At 53.6% G+C, this 6,068-nt stretch overlaps 1 long non-coding RNA gene across 1 annotated transcript; it reads right to left on the reverse strand.

Annotated features, from left to right (window-relative positions):
* Positions 1 to 919: 919 nt before the first annotated feature.
* On the reverse strand, positions 920 to 4,343 carry LOC125929674 (uncharacterized). Its single transcript, XR_007459928.1, has 2 exons — positions 4,176 to 4,343; positions 920 to 4,045 (listed from the first exon to the last, which is right to left on the reverse strand). It is a non-coding gene; the product is annotated as an uncharacterized LOC125929674 (long non-coding RNA).
* Between the last annotated feature and the right edge of the window lie 1,725 nt (positions 4,344 to 6,068).

The raw sequence follows: 6,068 nt of genomic DNA on the forward strand, positions 1-6,068 counted from the left end.
CAGAGCAGGGCTGGGTAGCCCGCGGGGCCTCTGGAGGTGGTTCTGGGAGAGGGAGTCAGGATCTTCCGGGGGACTGAGAAAAGGGTTCTCATTAAGAACAGCACAAGCAAAGGTAGGGCCTGATGGTGCCTGCCATGTTGAGGCGACAATACTCTGCCTCTGTGCATGCGTGTGTGTGTGTGTGTGTGTGTGTGTGGTGGGCGAGCACAGCATACAGGGCAGGACGTGGGGCCTGGGAGGGAAGGCAGGCTCCATGTAAAAGGGCAGGGGGGGTGGGGGGCAGGGTGTGGTGTCTCAATTCTGTCCTGCTGGTAGCAGGCTTGTGGCAGACATATCCTCCCTGGGAAGACACCTGCCAACATGGTTGTAGAAAGACCACATGCAAATATGTGCACCTGTAGACAGGCACGGGGACACATAGACACAGGGACACGCACAGGCACACACACACAATCTGTGCCAAATTCTGAAGTCTAATATTAAGATAAACCCAGTATTCAAGAGCTAGAGGAAGCTTGTGTTTTTTGAAGATCCCAGAAGTAACATTCGGAGAGCGTCTGTTTCACGTTGTCAGTAATAATAACAGCAGACCCTTAAATAGCACTCACCCGGTGCCAGCCTCTGTTCTGAACGCTGTGCACATCTTACCTCGTTTAACCCTCCCGGCCACCCTGTATGGGTTGCTAGGTACTAGAATTACTCCCAGTTTGCAGGGGAGGCACAGAGAGTTCAAGTGCCCTGCCCAAGGCCACATAGCTTGTAAGCAGCAGAGCTGGGATTTGAACTCCAGGGGTATGCCCCAGAGCCCACGCTCTTCCCTGGGGAGTTGAGTGCCTCTTGGCTTTTTTTTTTTTTTTTATTTTTTTAAAGGATTCTTTAAGACAAGAACTGGAAAATAAGACAACAGGCTACTCTGGGCTAATCTGTTGAGGATTTTACTGATGGGCTGAGAGAAAAGTCAGGAAAGTGGAAGGAAGGAAGGAAGCTTTTGTGGGGAGGGGGTGACAGTGTGGGGCTGGGACAGGGGAGAGGCTGGGCCATTGTAGCCATTTTGAAGTGTCCAGTTCAGGGGCTTTATGTATACTCCTATTGTACAGCTGTCCCCACCATCCATCTGCAGAACCTTTCCATCTTCCCAAACCGAAGCTCTGTCCCCCCTTAAACACCAACCCACCCCCCTCCCCCGCACCAGTCCCGGGGACCACCGTCCTGCTTTCTGTCTCTGTGAGTTTGACAACTCCAGGTGCCTCCCACAAGTGGAATCATCCAGTGTTCGTCCTGTTGGGACTGGCTTCTTTCACTGAGTACAGTGTCCACGAGGTTCATCCATATTGTAGCACGCGTTGGAATTTCCTTCCTTTTTTTAAGGGCTGAGTAATAATATTCCACCGCACGAATAGACCACATTTTGTTTATCCATCCGTCGATGGACACTTAGGTTTCCCCCAGTCTTGGCTCTTGTGAACAGCACTGCCATGGACGTGGATGGACAAATCTCCCTTCAAGTCCCTGCTTTCGATTCAGTCAGGTAAATAAATACCCAGAAGTAGGATTGTCGGGCGGCTCATACAGTAATTGTGGAATTATTTTAGGAACCGCTGTACTGGGCTCTAATGTCCCAGAGCCTGCTCCCCTCTGCCCTTTGGGAACCCTGTTCTTGTACCTCGCCCCAGGAATTCTCGCCTTCCGTCTCCCCCACCCCAGGGCCCTGGCAGGGCAGCCTTAGTTGTGGGTAATCAGACCCAGAAACGTGGCTCTGAGAGCTGGGGCCAAGCAGGGTGGCTTTGATGCCTATGAACAAAGTCCTCCTCGTGGCTCCAGGGACTCTGGCTTCGTCTCAGTCCTGGGTTTGGGATTCGGGCTCTGGCTGGAAGCGAGCGGGAGAGAAACTGAGCTGAGTACCCTCCATGTACCCTTCTGTAAGCCCTGTCCCTCGGGGGCTGGCTGGTCTCCTGCCCGTGGCTGATGGTGGTGACACGGGTGCAGATCCTCACGGCAAATGGCGAGAGGGGGCTGGCGGGTGGGGCAGGTGCCGAGGTTCCCCAGGGTGGAACATGGGAACAGGGTTACTCAGTGGGGCAGTGTGCAGGGGTCGGGAGAGTAGTGATATTTTATGCATATTCGCAATGGGCTGGGCGCCCGGTGGGGGCGTGGGGCTGTGGGTCTCTTGAGTCTGGGGCCCCTCTGCCGGCACCTGCATGCAGGCTGCACTAGGCACGGCCAGGCATCCGCTTCCCCAGATCTGCGCCTTCCTCGGGGTAACTGCCTCACCCACCCACTCATCCAGGCCAGCCCCAGGGAGTCGTCGGGTCCCCCGCTCTCTCTCACCACTGGGTTATGGGTCCTTAACATCCCCCCGAGCCCCCTGCACCTTCCCCATAGTTCCTTGTTGCCCGGCACTACTTGCAATCAGGACCCCTTTATTTGTCACCTGAGTTATTCTCGAAGCCTCCTCACTGGTCTCCCTGCCTCTGCCTTCACCCCTCACCTTCCTGTTCCCAGGGCTCTGGGGAGAGCAGCAGCCTTTGGGTGGCCGTCAGCCTCCGTTACCCGACTCCTGCTACAGGGGCCAGGTGGCCCCCATCGCGGGGGTGCTGGCAGGGCTGTTTGCCTGTCCAGGGGATGGGGGTGACCGACATTCATGGGGGTGGACATGCTGGACATACAGTAATGCGTGGGGCAATCCCCAGAGTAGAGAATTATCCTGTATGCCTCTGACTTTGGAAGGTTCCGTCAGACCTTCACGAAGGGAAAAATCCGCCCTTAATCCCCAGAGACTACCACCTGGTTTCCGCCTAAGTGCCGACTTTCCCAGGAGCACAGCTGGTCTCTAAATTGTGAGAAGTTGTACTTTCTTTTGTTTTGATCTTGACTGGGAGCTGTTCCTGATTTCGGAAAATCACATCGCCTTGGCAACGCCCTGAATGGCGTGGGAGCCCCCGTTGGACACCTGCCCGTTCCTGACGGTCTCTGCAGCGGCCACGCGTAGATGTGACTGCTTCTTTACTTTGTCCCACAGCAGGGTCATATTAGGCACATGGTGTGCTGACCTCCTAAAACCTGTATTATTTTTGTCATAAATCATTTGACTTTGATTTCTACTTTATGGTACAGTTAGGGCACCGTACTGGTTCTTAAAAAGTCATTTGGCCGGCATGCTTTGTCAGCTGTGATTTTCTTGCAGGATATTAAAGCAGGGGCATAAAATGTTTGCTATCCCAGACAGTCGGATTGGGCTGAGAGTTGTGCACAAGCCCCTCAGTCCCACCACCGTTGCATGATGGGGGGGGGGCGGAAACTGAGGCCCGGAGAGGCCAAGAAAATGGGCCGCGTGCCCAGCTGGCTGGGGGGAAAAGCTCGGGTCTGAGGACACAGGCATTGGGTGTTTTCCACTGGTCGCCCCTGGCGGCCTGCCCGCAGCCCATCCTCTCTGTTTGGGAGCGGGTTCCACTGGCTCACCCCACTGTGCCACTCCTCCTCCCCGTGGCCTCAGCCCTTCTGGTGGGAGGCTGCCTCAAGCACGGCTAGTAACGAGAGTCGTAACCCACGGGTGAGATCCCCACGTTCCTGAGCCAGGCGGGAAGGCAGTTGGGAGAGGCAAGGCACGGAGGTCTCTGGGCAGGGCGGTGACCTGTGGGGAGCAGGCAGGTGGCAGGTGTGATGATGGAATGGCCAGGAGGGTGGTCTGGAGTCAGCCCCACAGGAGAGACCACAGGGTCATCACCTCCGCAGACTAGGAGAATATGTCGAGAGTCATGACCCCATCTGCCGGCCCTCATGACCTCACTGCAGGGCAGGGGGGGTGTCTACACTGGTGGAGAGGGTGGCGATGCTGCATCGCTGTACCTGGTGTCCTGCCCAATACGTGTAATCCTTGGCAAAGGAATCCATCCGCACGTCACGGACGAGATCTGAGAACGCGTGGCTGGCCAGGGTCAAGTGCAGGATCCAAACCCCTGGTGCCACTCCTCTGCTGTCTGTCCTGTCACCACCAACTGCTGTTGGGCACCAGAGCCCCTCTGCTTGGTATCTGGAGCAACAGAAGCTTGAGAAAAGAGTGGGTGCGTGAGTCAATGAAGGTGAGTACCCTGCCGACTCTCCTCCTCGGAGACGCCCCTGCCCGATCCCTCCGCCATCTCCCCTGCTGTCCCCTGCGCTGGTCTGCAATCACTCACGCGACCGTCAGTCCCCGGCAGCTTGGCCCAGCTCAGCCTCGCTGCCTCAATCGCTCCGTCATCTCTTGCACTGGTGTTTAAGTTGTCACACAGGAGACCACGAGCGCACCCTGAGGGGCCTGGGAGGGGAACTGCCACCTCCGTGTCCCCGTGATGGCAGTACCTGGCCCGTGGACACTCAGTAGATACTGAGGGCCTGAACGGTCTGTGTCTGTGAGAACCGCAGTTCTAACGACAGTTAACATTTGCGTAGCCGTTAGTATGTGTCAGATTCCGTTATCACCTGTACCGTGTGCAGACGGCATACGGTCATGGTATAATATCGTGATGCTGAGATCTTGGCAAACTGAAACAATATTCTAGCCTTAAAATTTGCAGGAAACTTACGTTAATCAGGGCTCTTCAGGGCAAAAGGGGAATTTGAACCTAGGCAGTCTAGAACTTGGGACTCGACTCCATGCCGTGCTATGTTGACTGTATGTATGTGTGTGTGTAAGTGTGTGTGGAAACAAATAATGCCAACTGTTATCCCAGATTCATTGATTTATGCTGTGTTCTGAACTGTGTGCCTACCTTGTGTCAGGAACCAGGCTGGGCTCTACTGGTAAAAAGAAAAAGACAGACAAACAGACGCTCTTAGGGGGAGTTCTCAGACAAAGCAGAAATTGTCCAAGTGCCAAAAGAAGAAAATTCAGTGAGATGGGAGGGGCTGAAATTTCCAGCATGGAAGGCCTTGGTGAAGAAGTAGCATTTACACTGAAGCCTGAGGAAAGAGAGGGAAGGAATTGCCAGGTATCAAGTGAAGGGACTGGTGTTCCAAGCAGAGGAACAGCATGTACAAAGGCCCCGAGGTGAGCTTAAGTTTTCTTGTTTGGAGGACTTAATAGCTCAGTGAAGTTGGAGTATGCAAGGCAAGGGTGCGAGAGAGGAGGTGGGAAGGGAGAAGGGAGCAGGAACCAATTATTTGGCACGTGTATGGCCATTCAAAGGGTTTGGTAATGTTTTGAAACAGGATTTCAGTTTCTTTAAAGATGTTAAGATCTTCGCAAGTTAAAATAGTTTTGGCTTTTTTGGGGGCTCCTGGGTGGCTCAGTCGGTTGGGCGTCCGACTTCGGCTCAGGTCATGATCTCGCAGTTTGTGGGTTTGAGCCCTGCGTGGGGCTCTGTGCTGACGGCTCAGAGCCTAGAGCCTGCTTCCAATTCAGTGTCTCCCTTTCTCTCTGCCCCTCCCCCACTCACACTCTGTCTCTCTCTCCTTTAAAAATAAGTAAACATTAAAAAAATTTTTTTAAATAGTTTTGGCTTTTCAAAGTTTGCAATAGATTTCAATACTAAATCAATAAAAATAACTGCTATAATTTTGTTAATTGCTGTAATTATTAATGTCAGCTATTCACCGAGCATTTTACGCACATGGTCTTTCACTCTGACCACACCTGCATGGTAGGTCCTTATTGTCTGCAGCGTAGGGATGAGAAAGAGTGCCTCTGAGAAGCACAGTGAGTTGCCCGTGGCCACACAGCTGGGCTCAGGGCTGTGACAAGCACGTTCTCCACATTCTTTTTCCAAATGTGAGGGCTTGACCAGTGAGAGGCCAGCCGTTTGGAGGGAGAGGTGGGCCCAGCTCAGGTTCCAGCCCACCAAGCCCTTTGCAGAATCTGTCCTTCTCTCTGCTCCTCTGTTTCCTGTCTGTTAAATGGGGACCTTTCATGAACTTGCAGCTTCTGGCAAGTTCTCACACCAGTGTGATCCTGCAAGCCTTATGATGAAAAAGCAACTCTGAACTTCTTAGCAGATGGCATGGAAACATCAGCTTGTGCCCAGGAGATGGGGTCTGGGACACTCAGGAAGTCCAGGAGTGGAAAAGGTGGCCCTCTAAGGTCATTTAGTAGT

The sequence above is a fragment of the Panthera uncia genome, chromosome A2 (assembly GCF_023721935.1).
Source record: "Panthera uncia isolate 11264 chromosome A2, Puncia_PCG_1.0, whole genome shotgun sequence".
Lineage (NCBI taxonomy): Eukaryota > Metazoa > Chordata > Mammalia > Carnivora > Felidae > Panthera > Panthera uncia.